The sequence below is a fragment of the Balaenoptera borealis genome (assembly GCF_965194805.1).
Source record: "Balaenoptera borealis genome assembly, chromosome: 13".
NCBI lineage: Eukaryota > Metazoa > Chordata > Mammalia > Artiodactyla > Balaenopteridae > Balaenoptera > Balaenoptera borealis.
Genome location: NC_138870.1, coordinates 93318382 through 93340132, shown reverse-complemented (window position 1 = coordinate 93340132; position 21751 = coordinate 93318382). Strand labels below are relative to the sequence as shown.

General features: G+C 42.6%; 1 long non-coding RNA gene across 1 annotated transcript in view; it reads right to left on the bottom strand.

Annotated features, from left to right (window-relative positions):
- Window positions 1-2534: 2534 nt before the first annotated feature.
- LOC309608652 overlaps window positions 2535-21751 on the bottom strand; it is a 228033-nt gene continuing 208816 nt past the window's right edge. The window contains exon 2 of the long non-coding RNA XR_014233038.1: window positions 2535-13256. This is a non-coding gene — a long non-coding RNA (uncharacterized lncRNA). The remainder of the gene's footprint in view (window positions 13257-21751) is intronic.

Sequence of the window (21751 nt, the reverse complement as noted above, 5' to 3'; positions counted from 1 at the left end):
GAATCCCCAGTACCTCAAAGGTCATTAGGAATGTAGTGCATGCTAAATTGATACCTATTAAATGAATGGGTGGATGGTACAGAGGGTTTCCCGCAGATGGTACATCTTGGGCTGACCATGAAGGATGGGTGGGATTGAACTGGGTTGGCCTTCCAGGAGGAAGCATTAGTACAGGCAAAAGCAAGAAGGTGAAAAAGTGCAGGAGAAATAGAGCAGGTGGGGGATTAGGATGATCGAAAGAGGAAGGGATGAGAGTTAGTAGCTAGAAAGGGGAAAAGTGGAGGTTGGTTTGTGTAAGCAAACTCTCACTTCAGCCTGTGATTGTGTCGGATACCCACCCAGCCACCTCTCATGCTTCCTCTCCATTCCAAACACTGCATACCCTTTGAAGCTCAGCCAAAGTCCACCCCTCTAATGAACTCTCAACCATGTGCTTTGTAATCTCATAAATTTCAGTTAGAGTCTTGCCTTTGCTACTTACTAGCTATATGCCCTTGCAGGGTCTCTTCTCAGGGTCCCTGTGTCTTATAACCTGGACCACACATTGTAAATGTGTTCCCTGGGGTCACCTCCCAGCCTTCAGGTGATGTATTTCATCCATCAGACCATGAACTTCTATGGGACATGGCCCCGATTTTACATCAGTATTATGAAAGAGCGACTCTCAGGATGAAGAGAAAAGCAGAGGTGAATCTGATTCCTGGTCCTACTCCCTTACTGGCTCTATAACTTGGGCGAGTCACAACCTATGTGGACCTCAATGTCCTTATCTATAAAATAGTAGTTCAAACACTTCTGTTGTGTGTTTGCTGTGAAAATAAGCAAATGCAATTCCGTTTAAAGTGCTCAGGGCAAAGAGGTGCTCAAAACAATTAGATCTTGCCTCCCTCACGGTCAGTTTCATTTCTGCACCACCAACCGCCCCCCCCCCCCCACAAAGGTACTGCGGCTTCCGGTGTGAATCTTCCCACGTGACCAACTCCACACCACTTCACAGGGCCTGGGCCACCACAGACAGCCAGGGCTCTTGCTAATTAATGGGTTGAATTTTTCGAGCAACTTTAACCTCTCAGAGAGGATCATTAGCCCTATTAATCATTAGACGGGGACTTCCCTGGTCTCCTGTAAGGCAGCCTCGGGCATTGTGCAAAATTCATCATAAAAATCCAAATGAGATGGCAAAAGTATGTTTCCATTTGAAAATTCTGATTACCCGTTTGCTAATGCAAGCTGGCACCGAGAAGGGGTGACATTTTTATTTATTTATTTGTGGGTTGTTGTTTGTTCTTGCAATGATGTTTTTATCCTTCTTCTGAGCACTGATTGGGGCCCATTCAGCAAGTAGGGTGCGTTTATTTGCTTAGAATCTAATCACATTATAAAGCAGTCAGGGGTGGCATCTTGCAGTTTTTCTAGTCTGCTTTCCTTTTCCAAAGCATGAGGGCAGGTGGACAGAAGAGAAATGTTATAAAGCAACCATTTTTCTCTGAGTTGGTAAATAAGAGGGACCAGAGGATATGAGTGGATCCACTTCTGAAAGTGAAAAAAGCCAAATCATCCCTTTTAGTTACATGCCATGAAAATATTTCACATTCAGCTCGCATACATCAATGGGAAATCTGTATCCAGACGATACCCTGAAAAGGTATTTCTTCCTTCCCATATTTACATGGTAATAAGCAAAAATACTTACTGAGCTCTTATGAGGTGCCAGATACTGTTCTAAGCACTTTAGTTGCATTATTTCATTTACTCGTCATGAAAACCTTATTGGGTAGGTAGTTTATTATCCCCATGTAACAAGGAAATGGAAGGATACAGAGTTTAACTTGCCCACTGCCAGTTATTAAGTGGTGGAGCTAGATGTCGAAACCAGGAAGGCTGGCTCCAAAGCTGTATTTTTAACTGTATTAGTTACTAATATCAATAGATTAATACACAGGTTAGTTGAAGGATAATGGCAGATCATTACATTGATACATGATGATTCTGGTGGAGTCTGATGTTTGTTTTCCAAACCTTTTCCTTCTTCCCGGATGCTCAGCTCAGACTACGTTTCCCAGCATCCCTTGCAGTGAGACAGTTATGTGACCAGGCACACCAGTGGAAAAGGAGTGGAAGTAATGTGTATCCCTGGGTTAATAAGAAGCATCTGTCCTGGACTTTGCCTGTTTCCTCCTCACTGATTGATATAGTGATGACTGGGGATTACCTCGGGAGCCTCAAGTTAAAGGCAGAGCCACAACTCATGCCCAAGGCAGCCTGGTTCTCATGATGATTTTATGGAATGGGGGCTGCCAACCTGCCCCTACACTGTTATGTATGTCATAAATTTCTTTGCTCTTTAAGTGACTGAATGTTTGAGTCTCTTTGTGATGGCAGCCTAGCCTTTAGTCCAACTAATATAGTGATTTTCTTTCTCTCTCATAGAATCAAAGAATCTTTTCCTTGAAAGGTAGTGTAGACTAACTTTTGAATCTATCACTTGATAGACCATCTCTCTTTTTTTTTTTCTTTATAAATTTATTTATTTATTTTTGGCTGTGTTGGGTCTTCGTTGCTCTGCGAGGGCTTTCTCTAGTTGCGGTGAGCGGGGGCTACTCTTTGTTGCGGTGCGCAGGCTTCTCATTGCAGTGGCTTCTCTTGTTGTGGAGCACGGGCTCTAGGTGTGTGGGCTTCAGTAGCTGTGGCACGTGGGCTTCAGTAGCTGTGGCTTGCGGACTCTAGAGCACAGGCTCAGTAGTTGCGGTGCACGGGCTTAGTTGCTCTGTGGCATGTGGGATCTTCCTAGACCAGGGCTCGAACCCGTGTCCCCTGCATTGGCAGGTGGATTCTTAACCACTGCGCCACCAGGGAAGTCCTGATAGACCATCTCTTGAAGACCTTGAGTTGTAGAGGACTTACTTCCTGTTGAGTCAGCCCATTCTATCTTTAAAAACTCTACCATTAGAAAGTTGGTAAAATTTAAATTCTAAGGTAAATGTAGCTCAGTATTTCACATGCAGGGTCCCATTCTCCTTATGGCCACATAATACAATCGTGATTCCCATTCCTACATTCAGAGTCTTCCATTTTCTAAAGATAATGATCATGTCCCATGAGTGCTCTCCCTGGGCTAACTGTTCTCCATCCCTTCAACTTTCTTCAAATAGCATTGCTTTGAGATCCAGGTACAAACTCCCCTACCATACTCCAGGGTTTCTGTAGTCCTCAAAGCATGGTGACACAAGACAGATCCCAATCTTGGACATATGTTTTGCCCAGCTTAGAGAACAACAGGATAGCTATTCTTATTTTCATGTCTATGCTTGTATTCATTCACCTTTTTTTCTTTTTTTTTTGGGCAAAGAAGAACCAAAACCTTATTCACTGATGAAAGGTCAGGGAAGGGAGAGCTCATGCTCTAAAGACCCCTTCCTATTCATTCATCTTGATACTAAATTCAACAAACATTTACCAGCTTTCTCTGTGTTCAGGGATGCTTGGAGTTTGTAGGCGTGGCTTCAGTATATTCTTAGCGCGGTTGATTTACTCTGAGCCTTCTGTGGGCTGCTGTGTTTTATTGTCCTCATTGCCCTGTGAGGACAAGGGACAGCTGGTCTTTTTGAACACAGGTGCAGAAGCTAACAAATAACCCTGTACAAGTCCATACAATGACATTTAATTCCCCACACTGTCCAGACAAATTGTTCCCTCCCGATTCTGTCATCCAATGCTTCCTCCAATACTGGTTAGGGTTATCAGTATGGGTAAAATTAAGCTGGAAGAGTTTGGAGGACAAATGTGTGGATAAATAAGTATCGCAATATTCTCCCAGCACAGCTAATTAGAGAAGACAGAGGCCACTCCTCATGTAAACTCATGGAGTCTCAGGATCCATTCATTGTCCTCCCGAGTCCCAGCAATTATTTCAAAAATGCAAGAAAACAGTGATAGGCCAGTTAAGTGCAAATACCCCTCCACTACTAAAAAGTTGGATGTGAATAAAAACTGGACTCTGAATGCCAAAAATAGTCTATAATGACTTTTTGGTATTCTTAATGAAGATTTGTTCATTTAACACATTTTTGCTTAGAACTTCTATGTGTGGGATTTTAATGCTGGAGGCTAGAGAATCACCCTGACAATGGTGAATAACCCATGACACCACGTCTTTGCTCACACTGTTCCCTCCACCTTGAATATGCTTCCTTCTAACCCCCTTGTCTTCTTGGCAAACTGATATTTCAAAACTCTGTTCACACATCATTTTCTGCTTGATGCCTTCCCCGATCTTTCTGTGTGTAATATTCTCTCCTCTGTGTTCTCATGGTGTTTCTTCCTGGTTTCACTTTAACACATCATATTAGGTTGCAATGGTTTATTACACAGGACTGTAAGCTCCTCCAAGGCAAGGAGAACGTCTTAATATTTGTCGTTGTGAGATCTTGTGTGGATCCCAGTAAATGTAGATGCTCAATAAATGAATGAATAAAAGAATGAAAAAAAAGAAAAAGGTCTGTCCAGGAGAACTCAGGGTCTAATAGGGAAATAACATTGATTTCATCTAGATCCCACAGAAATAATGAACGGTAGATTTTATTATGCCCATTTTACAGTTGAGGAAACTAAGTCTCACAGAGGCTAAACTACTTGCTTGAGGTCACATAGTGAACAACCAGCAGACTGGAGATTGAAACTGAATCCAGTGTTGTTCCTACTGCTTCACAAACACAGTTAACTGTGACATAGTGGTCTGAGAATTCCTATAGCCTCAGGAGGAATCCACATCTTGCAGGATTGAGGGTGTTGTAGAAGATTGTACGTTCTTCCAGGTCTGCGATAGATGGAAGAGGCTCAGAATGGAAATTGGGGAGGTAATGGCCTCTCACTGATCAGATATTAAAGCGAGACTCTGATGGGACTTGGGATTATCTGGTTGAAGTCAGACCATCAACCTCTGGATGACACTTCTGCCAAATTCATCTTCTTCCTCACCCGAGGGGAACAGCCTGGGAGGGAGTGTGAGACCATATTAAATCCAGAATATCCATTTGATAAAGTGGAAATGCCCTGATGTTTGATCCTATTTACTTGAGTAAGACTTTATATCCAGGCATCTCGAGTTTTAAATTACGTGTCAGAGGTAATTTTGCTCTCTGGATGTGACATGAGAAGTTGTCCTTTCAGGGAAGCCAATATGAGCTTAGTGTTGGGTATCTCCCTGTCTCAAGGAAGGGGAAGCTTCTTGGTTTCATTCATTCTGCAAACCTACACTGACCCTGTGCTGGACCCTGTGCAGACACGGATGACATGGTTCCCGTTTTTTTTTTGTTGTTGTTGTTGTTTTTAATTTTATTTTTATTTTTGGCTGTGTTGGGTCCTCGTTTCTGTGTGAGGGCTTTCTCCAGCTGCGGCAAGCGGGGGCCACTCGTCATTGCGGTGTGCGGGCCTCTCACTGTCGCGGCCTCTCTTGTTGCGGAGCACAGGCTCCAGACGCGCAGGCTCAGTAATTGTGGCTCACGGGCCCAGTAGCTCCGCGGCATGTGGGATCTTCCCAGACCAGGGCTCGAACCCGTGTCCCCTGCATCGGCAGGCAGATTCTCAACCACTGCGCCACCAGGGAAGCCCCATGGCTCCTGTTTTTAAAACGCTCAGAACACAGCAATGTTAATAACCACTATTAGCCTACTCATTCCTTTAACAAATATTTGTTGGTGCATCTACAGTGTGCAAAATACTGTGTCAGGCATGTGGAATCTATCAGTGAACAGGATAGACAAAACCTTGTTCTGCTGGAGTTTATATTCTAGCAGGGGAATAGTAAATAACAAGTACAATAAATGAGTAAATTATGTAATATGTTAGAATGTGATACATGCTAAAGAAAATGGAAAAAAATAAAGAACAGCATTAAAGGGATTGAGAGGGCTATAAGAATGAGAGAGAGGGTTGCAATTGCAAATAGGGTAGTGGATTAGATATTTTTTAGGAAGTAGTGTGGGATGGAAAACATGAAGGAGAGAATGAAGCATGTAATAATCTGGGGAAAGCATGTGTGAGGCAAGGGAATAGCCCATGCAAAGGCCCTTAGGTGCAGTGTGCCAGGTGTGTTTTGAGATACAGCAAGGAGGCCCTGGGGTTGGAGAGGAGAGAGAGGAGGGGCTGGGATCAAAGAGGAAATGGGGGGGGGCATAGCATGTGGGCCTTGTAGGCCATTGCCAGGACTTTGACTTTGATTCTGAGTGAAATGGGAAGCTGCTGGGAGGGTTTTAAGCAGAGGAAGGATGTGATCTCACTTACTACTAGAGAGGAGGATTCTCAAATTCCACCAGGGGTGGAAGCAGGGAGACAGGTGAGGAGGATGTGCCTTCATCCAGATGAGAGACAACAGTGACTGGGGGAAAGTGACAGCTTGGGGCAGTGAAGGCAGGTAGAACCAAGGAGAGATCCTGATGGATCAGATGCGGAGTTGAGAGAAAAGGAGGGCCAGGAGTTTAGCCTCAGCTAAAGGTTGGCTTTACTATCCACTGAGATTGGGAAAACTCTTCGGGGGACAGGTCTCAGTGGGAAATCACTGGTTCCGTTTTGGATATGTTACATTGGAAATAGCCATTAGGCATCCAAGTGGAGAAGCTAAGTAGACAGTTATTTATGCAAGGCTATAATTGGATGTGTATGTGGGCAGATTGGATGGCGGGGTGGGGAGGCTCGGACCGGAGATATAAATTCCTGGAGTACTTACCAATTGCCAACACTGTATTAAGAATTTTATACACTTTATCTCACTGAATTCTTAACACTACCCTGGGAGATAATATTTCCTACTGATGAGAAAACTGAGACTTAGATAGTTTCAGGCAACTTGACCAGGGTCATGCAATGAATCACTGGTAGAGCCAGGTCTCAAACGCAATGTCACTCTAGGATGAACAGTGGGCATTGGTACATTGGTCCACCAGTCAGGATTATGCTACATCAACTGTTAAACTGCATTGGGACAGAAATTGGGGGCCAAGGTAGGTTTGTTGTGGTGGTGATGGTGCAGGGCCAATGAAGTCTACAGGGTCAAAGAAACACTTCAAGTTAGTGTCGGTGGGATGAGTTAGGTACCCAATTCCAAAGGAATCATAGGCTACTAAGCCAGCCGTTAACAAGGGATGGAATTAGAGCCTGAGAATAATGGAAGCAGGAAAAGGAAACAAGGATTTTGGGATACTCTGTCTTTTGGTGGCTCAACATCTGCTTCCCTTTTCTCCTCATGAGTCTTCCAGGGCCATGTTGGTAAGTCTAACACACAGAGCTAGACATTTTGCTTTAAATCCTTCTCTGTGAAACAGAGCCGGACCCTGTGGTGCTCCTGGGCACAAAAGCCTTTCTGTGTCCCCCCAGGAAATAGGCTTCATTCAGCCTCCATGACCTTCCCTGAGTTCCAAAAGGTAGGTTCAAACAGATGCTAATTAGGGAAGGGAGGGGATGTGGAGACACAGGAGGAACAGTCAAAAAATAATAGTGCAGCCTTGGGGCAGGGTCCTGGTTCCCCCTTAAGAGATACACTTAACAATATCTTTGAGCTGCTTTGCAGATACTGAAACCCTCTCCGGGTGGGAGAAGTTAACGGTATGCTGCCCACAAGCACATAGACCCCAGCTGGAACCAGGTTGATGATTCTGACTCCCACTTACCTCACCACCAACCAAGCAGAAGAATGTCCACGATCATGCCCTCTTTGAACCATTACTATAAAATTCCTCACTACCCCCTCCAGGTTGGGACACACAATCTTGAGGGCATTAGCCCGCTGAGAGCCCCTTTGCCTGTCATAGCAATAAAGCTATTCTTTTCTACTTCATCTAAAATTATCTGAGATTTAATTCAGTGTCAGGGTACAGAGGCTGGATTCGGCTTCATCTATCATAATTGTGGCATTAGCACAGTTTAGCAGGTTTGGGGGTATTTCCCAAAAGGAAGGGTATCTGCCTGGGCCCATTGTATGTAATAGGCAATTAATAGTATCTCAGTGAGACCTCCGATCCTGTGGCTTTCCAAAGTCCCCTCATATGGAGCAGGTAATAATAATAGATAAAATAAATGTCCTGACAAGATCTCCATGCCTTTCTTAGCTTTGGATACTTGTTTCCATCTCAGGGAGCTCCTTGCCTTGGTCCTACTTCTGAACATTGGGGATTGACCAAGTCAAGAATGGTACAGCCAAGAAAGCTTTCTCTGCTAATCTTATTCATGGAATTTCAAAGGTAAAAGGACATTAAATTATCATTCTCTAGCGGATGCATTAATCTCTCCTAGTGTCCCTGAGATATCTATCTATATATCTATATATATATCTATATATAGATATATATATATATGGTTTTCCAATCTTTTCTTGGATGCCTTCCATGAGAGAAGACTTCTTAGACCATTGATGGAGAGACAGTTAAAAGCAAATAGGATTTGTAATTAGATGGATATGGGAACAAATTCTTCTACTGATACATTCATTACCTGGGTCCTTTAAATTTTTAGCAAGTTCTTACATTTTTGACTTCAGATCTCTCATCTGTAAAATGAAAATGCCATCCTATTCCAAGCTGGTTGCTGTAAGAATCTAGCATGGTCGGATAGTTCTATGGTTAAGAACATGGGCTGTGGAGTCAGACTAAGTTCAAATCTCTGTTCTGCTCAAAGCCTGTCTATTCCTGGGTAGTTTACTTAAGCTCCCTTAAGCCTCATTTTGTTTAGCTCCAAAATGAAAGTCAGAATAATGCCAACCTCCTAAGCAGGCAGGACCACTGTGAGTTTACACATCACCTGGATATAAATTAGAAAAAGGTTCTCCTTCCTCCAAGTGGACACAGCTCCGCACCTGGGCTCAACACTTGGCAGGCAGTGTGCTCCTTTAGTCAGGCAGGCCCCTTTCTGCAGGACATGCCTGCATAACAGGTCACAGTGGTCTGCTCACAGTGTCACTGCCATGATTAATTCCAGTGAGCCACTCAGAAAATTGTCTGATGCACATAATAAGCACTTGATTAACATTTGTAATTATTATGATGTAAAAATATTAGCTCTTGAGGGCGCCTTCAAGATGGCAGAGGAGTAAGATGTGGAGATCACCTTCCTCCCCACAAATACATCAAAACTACATCTACATGTGGAACAACTCCTATGGAACACCTACTGAACACTGGCAGAAGACCTTAGACTTCCCAAAAGCTTTGCTTTGCCATTTGTCCTAGGGGTCTGACTGTCCTTTTTTTTTTTTTCTTTTTTTTTTAAGTATAGTTTTTAGCGCTTGTTATCATTGGTGGATTTGTTTTTTGGTTTGGTTGCTCTGTTCTTTCTCTCTCTCTTTTTAAATTATTTTTAATAATTTTTTTGTATTTTAATAACTTTCTTTTGTTTTCTTTGCTTCTTTCTTTCTTTCCTTCTTTCTTTCTTTCTTTGTTTCTTTCTTTCTTTCTTCCTTCCTTTCTTTCTTTCTATCTTTTTCTCCCTTTTTTCTGAGCCATGTGGCTGACAGGGTCTTGGTACTCTGGCCAGGTGTCAGGCCTGAGCCTCTGAGGTGGGAGAGCCAAGTTAAGGACATTGGTCCCCCAGAGACCTCCCAGCCCCACATAATATCAAATGGTGAAAGCTTTCCCAGAGATCTCCATCTCAATGCTAAGACCCAGCTCCACTCAATGACCAGCAAGATACAGTACTGGACACCCTAAGCCAAACAACTAGCAAGACAGGAACACAACCACACCCATTAGCAGAGAGGTTGCCTAAAATCATACTAAGTTCACAGACACCCCCAAAACACACCACCAGATGTGGTCCTGCCCACCAGAAAGACAAAATCCAGCCTCATCCACCAGAACACAGACACCAGTCCCCTCCACCAGGAATCCTACACAACCCAGTGAACCAACCTTACCCAATGGGAGCAGACACCAAAAACAATGGGAACTACGAACCTGCAGCCTGCAAAATGGAGATTCCCAAACACAGTAAGTTAAGCAAAATGAGAAGACAGAGAAATACACAGCAGATGAAGGAGCAAGGTAAAAACCCACCAGACCAATCAAATGAAGAGGATATAGGCAGTCTACCCGAAAAAGAATTCAGAGTAATGATAGTAAAGATGATCCAAAATCTTGGAAATAGAATAGAGAAAATACAAGAAGCGTTTAACAAGGACCTAGAAGAACTAAAGAGCAAACAAACAATGATGAACAAAGCAATAAATGAAATTAAAAATTCTCTAGAAGGAATCAATAGCAAAATAACTGAGGCAGAAAAACAGATAAGTTACCTGGAAGATAAAATAGTGGAAATGATAGTAAAAATCAATACAACTGAAAGCTGGTTCTTTGAGAAGATAAACAAAATTGATAAACCATTAGCCATACTCATCAAGAAAAAAAGGGAGAAGATTCAAATCAATAGAATTAAAAATGAAAAATGAGAAGTAACAGCTGACACTGCAGAAATACAAAGGATCATGAGAGATTACTACAAGCAACTATATGCCAATAAAATGGACAACCTGGAAGAAATGGACAAATTCTTAGAAAAGCACAACCTTCTGAGACTGAACCAGGAAGAAATAGAAAGTATAAACAGACCAATCACAGGCACTGAAATTGAGACTGTGATTAAAAATCTTCCAACAACCAAAAGCCCAGGACCAGATGGCTTCACAGGAAAATTCTACCAATATTTAGAGAAGAGCTAACGCCTATCCTTCTCAAACTCTTCCAAAATATAGCAGAGGGAGGAACACTCCCAAACTCATTCTACGAATCCACCATCACCCTGATACCAAAACCGGACAAAGATGCCACAAAAAAAGAAAACTACAGGCCAATATCACTGATGAACATAGATGTAAAAATCCTCAACAAATTACTAGCAAACAGAATCCAACAGCACATTAAAAGGATCATATACCATGATCAAGTGGGGTTTACCCCAGGAATGTAAGGATTCTTCAATATACACAAATCAATCAATGTGATACACCATACTAACAAACTGAAGGAGAAAAACCATATGATCATCTCAATAGATGCAGAAAAAGCTTTGACAAAATTCAACACCATTTATGATAAAAACCCTCTAGAAAGTAGGCATAGAGGGAACTTACCTCAACATAATAAAGGCCATATATGACAAACCCACAGCCAACATCATTCTCAATGGTGAAAAACTGAAACCATTTCCACTAAGATCAGGAACAAGACAAGGTTGCCCACACTCAGCACTATTATTCAACATAGTTTTGGAAGTTTTAGCCACATCAATCAGAGAAGAAAAAGAATTAAAAGGAATCCAAATTGGAAAAGAAGAAGTAAAACTGTCACTGTTTGCAGGTGCCATGATACTATACATACAGAATCCTAAAGATGCTACCAGAAAACTACTAGAGCTAATCAATGATTTGGTAAAGTAGCAGGATATAAAATTAATGCACAGAAATCTCTTGCATTCCTATACACGAATGATGAAAAGTCTGAAAGAGAAATTAAGGAAACACTCCCATTTACCATTGCAACAAAAAGAATAAAATACCTAGGAATAAATCTACCTAAGGAGACAAGAGACCTGTATGCAGAAAACTATAAGAAACTGATGAAAGAAATTAAAGATGATACAAACAGATGGAGAGATATACCATGTTCTTGGTTTGGAAGATTCAATATTGGGAAAATGACTATACTACTGAAAGCAATCTACAGATTCAATGCAATCCCTATCAAACTACCAAGGGCACTTTTCACAGAACTAGAACAAAATATTTCACAATTTGTATGGAAACACAAAAGACCCTGAATAACCAAAGCAAGCCTGAGAAAGAAAAACGGAGCTGGAGGAATCAGGCTCTGTGACTGCAGACTATACTACAAAGCTACAGTAATGAAGACAGTATGGTACTGGCACAGAAACAGAAATATAGATCAATGGAACAGGATAGAAAGCCGGGAGGTAAACCCACACACATATGGTCACCTTACCTTTGATAAAGGAGGCAAGAATATACAATGGAGAAAAGACAGCCTCTTCAATAAATGGTGCCAGGTAAACTGGACAGCTACATGTAAAAGAATGAAATTAGAACACTCCCTAACACCATACACAAAAATAAACTCCAGATGGATTAAAGACCTAAATGTAAGGCCAGACACTATAAAACTCTTTGAGGAAAACATAGGCAGAGCCCTCCATGACATAAATCACAGCAAGATCCTTTTTGACCCACCTCCCAGAGAAATGGAAATAAAACCAAAAATAAACAAATGGGACCTAATGAAACTTAAAAGCTTTTGCACAGCAAAGGAAACCATAAGCAAGATGAAAAGACAACCCTCAGAATGGGAGAAAATATTTGCAAATGAAGCCATTGACAAAGGATTAATCTCCAAAATATACAAGCAGCTCTTGCAGCTCAATATCAATAAACAAAGAACCCAATCCAAAAATGGGCAGAAGACGTAAATAGACATTTCTCCAAAGAAGATATACAGATTGCCAACAAACACATGAAAGGATGCTCAACATCACAAATCATTAGAAAAATGCAAATCAAAGCTACAATGAGGTATCACCTCACACCGGTCAGAATGGCCACCATCAAAAAATCTACAAACAATAAATGCTGGAGAGGGCGTGGAGAAAACAGAACCCTTTTGCACTGTTGGTGGGAATGTAAATTGATACAGCCACTATGGAGGTTCCTTAAAAAACTAAAAATACAACTACCATATGACACAGCAATCCCACTACTGGGCATATACCCTGAGAAAACCATAATTCAAAAAGAGTCATGTACCACAATGTTCATTGCAGCTCTATTTACAATAGCCAGGACATGGAAGCAACTTAAGTGCCCATTGACAGATGAATGGATAAAGAAGATGTGGCAAATATATACAATGGAATATTACTCCGTCATAAAAGGAAGTGAAATTGAGTTATTTGTAGTGAGGTGGATGGACCTAGAGACTGTCATACAGAGTGAAGTAAGTCAGAAAGAGAAAAACAAATACCTTATGCTAACACATATATATGGAATCTAAGGAAAAAAAAAAGGTTCTGAAGAATCTAGGGGCAGGACAGGAATAAAGACACAGACATAGAGAATGGACTTGAGGATATGGGGAGGGGGAAGGGTAAGCTGCAAGGAAGTGAGAGAGTGGCATGGACATATATACACTACCAAATGTAAAATAAATAGCTAGTGGGAAGCAGCCGCATAGCACAGGGAGATCAGCTTGGTGCTTTGTGACCACCTAGAGGGGTGGGATAGGGAGGGTGTGTGGGAGAGGCAAGAGGGAGGAGATATGGGAATGTATGTATATGTATAGCTGATTCACTTTGTTATAAAGCAGAAACTAACACACCATTGTAAAACAATTATACTCCAATAAAGATATTTAAAAAAAATATTAGCTCTTAAGGCCCTGTTTTATTGTGGTACAGCTTGGACTATTTCCACCCATCTTGTGAGATGTTTTCTGCCCCCTCACAACCAGATCTTCACTCCTCTCTCTGTGGCTTCATAAGCTCTCTTCTGCAGCATCACCCCTGGGGCAGTTCTTGTGGAAGATTGATTATAGAAATGTCCCCAATTCTCCCCTTCTCTCTGCATCCGTGCTCTTTGCCTTTGAACTTCTCCTCCTGTTAAGAGTTAGAATCTATTTTCCCATCCGGTGAATCTGACATGGCCTTGGAACTAGTCCTTTTGTGCTTCCCTTCTTTCTTGGAACTTTGTCATCACCATACGATCAAGCCCAGTCTGGATGATGGGAGATATATGGGATGATGGCTGGATGATGGGGTTCAGGACTTGCTACCCCAAAATATGGCACTTTGGCATATTGAATATTTTAAGCTGAGGGAGTTTGAGAAAAATAGCAGAAGTAAGAAGGTCACTCGGATCTTCTCCCTGCCTTCTCCAGTGAAGCAATTCATAAAACCCTCATGTGAGAGGTGCCCTCCCTATATCCAGAGGAAAGGAGCATCCTTATCTTTGAAGACAAAGGGATGCTGAGAAGCATCTGAACAAACAGGTCTTACTAAGTTTCCCTCAGTTTTAAATTCTTTTTTTAATTTTTATTTTTTTAAAAAAATATTTATTTTATTTATTTATTTTTGGCTGTGTTGGATCTTTGTTGCTGCGTGCAGGCTTTCTCTAGTTGCAGCAAGTCAGGGATACTCTTCGTTGCAGTGCACGGGCTTCTCATTGTGGTGGCTTCTCTTGTTGTGGAGCACGGGCTCTAGGTGTGTGGGCTTCAGTAGTTGTGGCACGCAGGGTCAGTAGTTGTGGTGCATGGGCTTAGTTGCTCCACAGCATGTGGGATCTTCCCGGACCAGGGTTCGAACCCGTGTCCTCTGCATTGGCAGGAGGATTCTTAAGCACTGTGCCACCAAGGAAACCCAGTTTCCCTCAGTTTACTGCACTTACTTCATACTCTTTGCCCTATCATATTTTTCTATGACAATCTACTCTTTATCAAACCTAGCATAAAAATACTCAGGTTTAACTTCTTCTTTGGCTTTTCATTTCCTTATGAAGATTCCTATGTGATGTAAAACTTTTATTAAATAAATGTATATGCTTTTCTCCTTTTAATCTGTCTTTGTCAGTTTAATTTTCAGACCCCATCAGGGACCCTAAAAGCATCAAGGAAAACTTTTGCCTTCCCTCCACCTCCATGTCCGTTGCTTTAGCTGATAGCCAGCCAACTGAAGGACAGGGGAGTGAATTAGATCAGCCATCCCCCAAATGACCCAGCAGCTGACCACAGACACAGCAGCGAGATCAGCTGAGATTAGCCAAGCCTGGCCCACAGACTTGGGAGAGAAGATCAAATGCTTCCTACTGTATGCCTGTGAGGTTTGGGGACTGTTTGTTACACTGCATTACTGTGGCAGTAGATAACTGATACAGGTCTGGATGATTGGTGGCCATATCTAGCCATGTCTCTATTGCAGACAGAATTCAATCTACCCCATGTCATTACTATCATCCTTCCCTCTTGTCCTGTTATCCACCCAGCTCTGAATTTATAAGTCCCCCCCCACACCTCTTTTGCCCCTAAGGCCAAAGTGATTTTCTGCTCCCCACGATTCTTTCCCTGCCACCTCCTGGATGAGACTGCAGGGGCCAGACTTGGTCTGGAGGAACACAGCACTGGCCCTGAGGCTGTCTTTCTGCTGGTCTCCATTTCAAAGGACATTTGATTCTGGCACCGCCACACACAGTTTTGGGCTTAATGATATCTCAGTGCTCCCACTAGAAAAGCCCTGGTTTTTCCAAGGGTGTATAACTTAGCTATTATGACTCACTCTAGGGTAGAACTGGGCAAACAAGTCCTACCGCCTGAAGGCGATTTTGATTTTTAAATTATGAAATAAATCATCCTGAGCTTGTATGTTTTCTTGGGGTTGTTTTTGTTTTTCTCTTTTGCTCCAAAACTTCCACAGTAGCTCTCTGGTTTGAAATTATTTATCACTTGGCTCTCTTCTCATCCAATTTATCACTTGGCTCTCTTCTCATCCAAACTGTATTTGTTTTGTAAAATGACAAATCACCCCTGTACACTCTAGGCCAGAACCTTGTGCCAAGTGGCACCTGTGGGCACAGAAAGGATTGAAAATAAAACAACGGAGGTTAGTTTCAGTTCAGCAGTGGGGCTAAGGGTCCCAGGGGTAGAAGAAAAAAAGAAAGAGTTCCCAAACCATGTTAGTATGGGGATAGGGTTTGAATACACATTTGCTTGACACTGACATACCTGCTTTGGTGGATCTGCTTTTCTTATTATGTACTTGTCTTGGTTTCCTCATTTTAAAAAATCCCCAGAGGGTTGTTGTGAACACCAAATGTTTTAACCAGAGGTCAGACACCTCCCAGAAATGATGGAGCTATTGTTCAGGGCTCTCAAATCCACAAGTGTTCCAGAACTGTCTGTAGAATAGATGGATACGGTGTCTCACAAATTCACATGTTCATCTTTGTAGTAAATGTATAAAGAGTCACCACCACACATGTGAAATTCTATTTTGATTAAGAAAGCAGAAATTCATTCAACAGCATCTCTAACTTCATCATAGATTTTAGCCATTAGGCACCTTTTCCATTAGTGAGTATTAATACATGACTTCTACCAGGAGGGAGGAAGTTGGCTACATTTTACTTTGTTATATATGAGTCTTAGCACTTGAAACTTATAGGAAACAAGTTCAGATATACAAGGAGAAAGGGTACCTGAGTGATTGGGCGTGAGGAATGGTGGGAGGATGAAATATATTCCTCTTGGGGGTGTTGACCAGATTTACGGATGAACTAAGATAGCTGCTAAGGTTGCAAGTCTGGGAAAGGAACAACAGAACATCAGTGGCAGGTTCCTGGCTGGCTCAGAGCCACGGCCACCAACTATGGGGTAACTGCGTTGAGGAAGATGACAGACAGCTTGAATTAGGAGAGCTGGGAGAAGGTGATGATCTGGCTACCCACTGGCTAACACACTAATGTGATCTCCAGACTTGTCACATAAGGTAACTAAGGTCTTTTTGCTTAAGCCCCTGTTATTTGGGTCTTCTGGAACTTGTGGTCCAAAGTGTTCCCAAGTGTTTGCTGAATATGAATCTGTATTGCATTGTGCATCTTGAGGGTAAAATTCAGTATTAATCACATTTCAGCTCCCCACAGCCTTCAGTGCAGTGCCCATTACAGTGTTGGGCCAAAAACACGAGTTGAGTTACATTCTCTTTTTCCCCCAAAATAAGAAACCAGAATAAATCTGATGAATCTCACTGCTTCTAGTCTCTGCTGCCATCTGTCCTTTGCACAGACACCAGGCTGATGACAAAATTCCTCTTTTCTAAAACTTACCATGGTTCCCCACAGGGTCTATAATAAAGTCAAAAATACATTGATAAGGGAGTTGAGTTTCTCAACAACTTGACCCTAACCTGTTTCCAACTTCATCTTCGTCTGCATCCAGACCAATTCTCTACGCCTTGTGCACTGCACTGGTTTCTTCGCTGTCCTCTGTCCTCTCTCCAAGCCGGGCACACACCCACGTGGTTCTCCCATCCTGGAACACCTGGTTACCTCCCCTCTATTCGTCCGAACTCCTTCATTTAAGGTAGAATGCAAGCTCTACCACCTTGTCTATTCATCCGAACCGGTAGGAGCAAGGGCTTGCTTGAAAAGGATAAGATGGATAGAAGAGACATTAGAAGGGGAAATCAACTAGATTTGGACAATTGAGCCAAAAGGACAATTCAGCCTGATCAGCTAAAAAGGGACCTGTGAATATGTCCGTACATTTGCAAGAAGTTTTAAAAGATTACCACTGAGTCTGCCCATTCGTTTAAGTGGAGTAAATCACCGCCATGGACTTTTACACTGCAAAGCTACGAGATCAGAAGATTTTTTGGGGGAAAACACATCTCAGATGGCCAAACTGGAACTGTTGTGCTGAGTTCCCACCTGGCCAGAGCCCCTCCTTTTGCAAGGCTGCAGAAAAACATGATGAAGAACAAAATTATCCCTAATTGAAAAATCGTTCTTGCACCTGTGAGTTGTAAACTCTCCACTCCGGTGGGGGTCACTTACCCATTTCTGTGAGGGCTACTAGAAACTCATAGCCACATAGGGTCTGGCGCTTGGTTCCTGCAACCTGCTGGTTGTTTACTTCTATTGCTCCAAGGGGGGGAGTGAACGTAGGCATGTTTTTTTCTCTTTCTTTGGGAGAAAGCAAGAGAAGACACCTGAGTGCATAAAACCTCAGTCCAAGTTCACATACAGAGAGTTAGAAGAAGTCCACCTAAAACAATGCATGTTGTATTCGGTCAGAAATTGGAAGGGAAAAATTTCAGATAAAGCCAGATGCCAAGAAATTTCTTTTCTGGCTAGAAATGTGTGGCAGTGGCAGTGGCATTGGGTGTGTCAGCATCAGGAGAAGAGAGAATCAGTACTTGCTGAACTATTATGCGCAAGATGCTTTGTAGGCTTTCTCATTGAATCTTTGTGATAAACTGAGAGGCGGGCTATAGGAAGGCATCTTTCCGTTTCATAGATTGAAAAAGGGAGGCACTGTGAGCTTACCCAGAGCAAGCTGGTGGGAAACAGTGGCACTGCCTCTCACACCCATGTCAAGCTAATGCCCCGTGGTCACTTTCATTCATTCCATCAGTATTCTTTGAATGCCTACTGTGTGCCAGACACCAGTCTACGGCATATCTGGGAAATACCTGCTTCCGATGGCAATGTGTGAAACATTCAGAAATGAAAAATAAGCTGGACAAGTCTTTCCCATTCGACTGTACAAGGTCATGGTCCAGAGGGGTTGATCCCAAGGTCACAGAGCTGGTCAGCAACAGCATTGGAAACAGAACTCAATATATTCTGGCTTCAAAGTTCATATTCCCTTTATTGGATGCAGGGTCCAAACTACTTCCGCTTCAGCCTGGCTAGGCTTGTTTCTCATTTCTGTACCCCACAACTCTCTCTCAAGAAGCTCTCTCAGGTCTAAACTATACTTTCCTGTGTTTCAGCCCTTCGCTGCTTATGGGGTGGTTATTAACTGATTCAATAAATTACTCCGTGCCAAGGTCTTAAAGGGTACCTTAATGTCGTGTGCAGCCCAGACAGCATATTTACATTTTAACAGCAGCTTTTAATTCAGCCCCATTCACCTCAGCGTAATTCAAGCAATACGACGAGGTTAGCTACGTACAAGGCACTTGGCTACGTTCTATGCAGGGTACAAAGTGAAAAAGGCCCAGGGTCTCTCTTCAAAGGACTCTCAGGTTCTTCAGCAGGGGCAGGGGAATGTAAATAACTAACCTAAATACACAGAAAAATAATGCCAAATAAAATTTTAAATGCATGCTATAGGAGCTTGAAGAAGAAGCATTTTGCCTTAATACAAATGAAATTGTATTATTGAAAACTGAAAATATTGAGAAATGAGGTCAGAGGGATAAATGTCCTTTGGGGTCCTTCAGAGACTCCGAAAAGACATCTTGATGTATACATCTTAGCTATGATATTCGACTAAGAATTCTTATCCTGTGGTCTATGAATAGTGTTCAGGTTGTCCACAAGCCCAATGCAATATCAGGCAACTTTTCCAATAAGCTTGTGTATTTTTATGGCATGTGGTTCCATAGCCTTCATTAGATTTCCAGAGGGGTCTATGACCTAGAAAAAGGTTAAGACCACTGATTTAAAGACACCAGACCATCAAAAGCTAACACTGCCCTGTCTTTGATGCATTGCCCACCATGGTGGCTTTGAAGCTGAAAAGGCCATTCTCAAAGGTTTTCATGTTAAAGCAGGGGGCCCAAGCGTTTTCTGATGAGGAGCTTTTTTAACTTCTCTGAAGCCTCCTGAAAATGGGCCTAGCAGGTGTAGTAGTGAGGTGGTGGCTGGTTCTGAGAGTGCAAGTCGGCAAGGGATGGTGTGGGCAAGTGCAATGGCACCAGTGGCCATGGTCTATTCCCTACTGGGGATCCCAGTGGGCTCCAGAGGAGGGGGAAGAATGTAATTGTTGCATTCAGCTGGGAGATCAATTCTGTTAAACTTTGAATTCATCTGGTGATTCTATACACAGCTTTAGGAAAGATCTTGCAGGGAGCCCCAGCTCTAGTCTAGAGCAAACACAAAAATGTGCCAGACGTTGAAAACTGGATTCTGTTAAGCCAGTTGACAAGGGCCCTCACAGAATAGCATTGATGGTTGGATGGGCTTGTTAGAGGCAAGTGGGTAGTTTGGGGAGGAAAAGGTGCCATTTCTGCTACTGACATTGTAGGTTGCAAACTCTGCCGTAATATTTATCCTCAGCCTTCTTCTAGAAGGGTGTGATATGACTGATAGATAGACAGATACATAGATAGATAGGTATCTAGGTAGATAGATAGATTTTGGACCAGAGCTAGGCATATATTCATACATGTGTTTTTTTCAAAGAATTGCAGAACTAATTATTGTTTTATAAATACACTCATTTGTATACAATTCTAAATGAAATCTTACTTGCATAGTTCAACTATGGCATCGGGGTCCTTGAAATATCCAGTCTGGAAAGGCCAGATCAGCCCTGAACAGAATAAGGTTCAGCCTTCCTTGACTCCAAGGCAGATGCCTGAGCTTCTCCAGACACTGCTGTATGCCATTCACATGCTTTCTAGGATGATTCATTCAATCATTGATATACATGCTAACACACGCACACGCATACACACACACACGGGAAATTATTTCCTGTTAATTTTTCTTTGGAACAATAACCCTTTGCCTGTGAGGACCCAAGATGGAAGTTTCCAAGCAAATCAAGTTCTGCTCCTTTAAGAAATGATATTAGGCTTTTCTCTGGCTAGCTGGAGAGAGGGGAGGCACAGGCTGTGCTCCTGGGATGTGTCGTCTGCGACTACAATGTGTGGCAGCCGAGGTCCCTTCTGAAATCAGGGGGCCACAGACTTCAATTAAACTTTCTTGACTGAACCTGGCTCTGGCTAATGAAGCAACGAACTCTCTGGCATGAGCAGCCTTTCCCAGTGTGGTCAGGTGATCAGGCATCCCGTAGAGCTCAGATTCCCTACCCCTCCCTCCATCTTTCACCCCTTCTATTTCTGCATAGGGCGGTTTAGCCTAGACTGGCTTCCTTGGCATTATAGCCTTTATTTTCGTTTAACGTAGTCCCAGCAGGGATCTCAGACACCTGCCCAGAGCAAACATCAGGGGCCTTCCTGTTGTGTGTGTGTTGGGGGGGTTTGGGGAGCTCTTCCTATCCCATATTTATTCTGTCGTTTTCACTCTGGAGCCCACAGCACACATAGAGTGAGAGAGCTACAAGATTGGTTACCTGGTCTCCTTTGAGTGACCACGAAAGGTGCAGTTAACCCCCAACAGCATCCTAAACACTTGTACAAATTCTTGAGGTGACTTTTAGGGATTAGATTCCCTCATTCTACAAGAAGGCTTAAGGGTAAAGAGGGAAATACTCCCCAGAGAGAAAACCCTTTGATCTAAGTTTATTTACAAAAGGTACACAAGGAAGGGGATGGGACAGCTTATCTGGAGGAGTCAAGACTCAGTGACTGCACCCCGATAGTTGTCAAGAGGCAGGAGGTGCACCTTGGACTGGACAGCCCAGGGAGCTGCTTTGTTGCTCAAAACAGGAGATGCAGGAGGGTGATTTCAGACCAGAGCCAGGCTGGCACTTCCCCAAAGAGGCAGCAGCACAAGGGGCAATGGAGAAATGAGATGCTCTCCAGACAAAGGAGGGACTGTCTGCCAGAGTGTCGGGAACTGCATCCTCCCTCCAAGCCCCTTTGAAAAGATAATCTCTAAATGTCACACCTTCACATATATACGATGGAGTATCACCCAGCCATTAAAAAGAATGAAATAATGCCATTTGCAGCAACATGGATGGACCTAGAGATCGTCATACTGAGTGAAATAAGTCAGACGAAGACAAATATCATATGATATCGCTTATAAGCAGAATCTAAAAAGAAATGATACACATCTTCTGTATCCATTTGTCTGTCGATGGACATTTAGGGGGTACATATATACAATGGAATATACTCAGCCATAAAAAGGAACAAAATTGAGTCATTTCTAGAGACGTGGATGGACCTAGAGACTGTCATACAGAGTGAAGTAAATCAGAAAGAGAAAAACAAATATTGTATATTAATGTACATCTGTGGAACCTAGAAAAATGGTACAGATGAACCGGTTTGCAAGGTAGAAATAGAGATA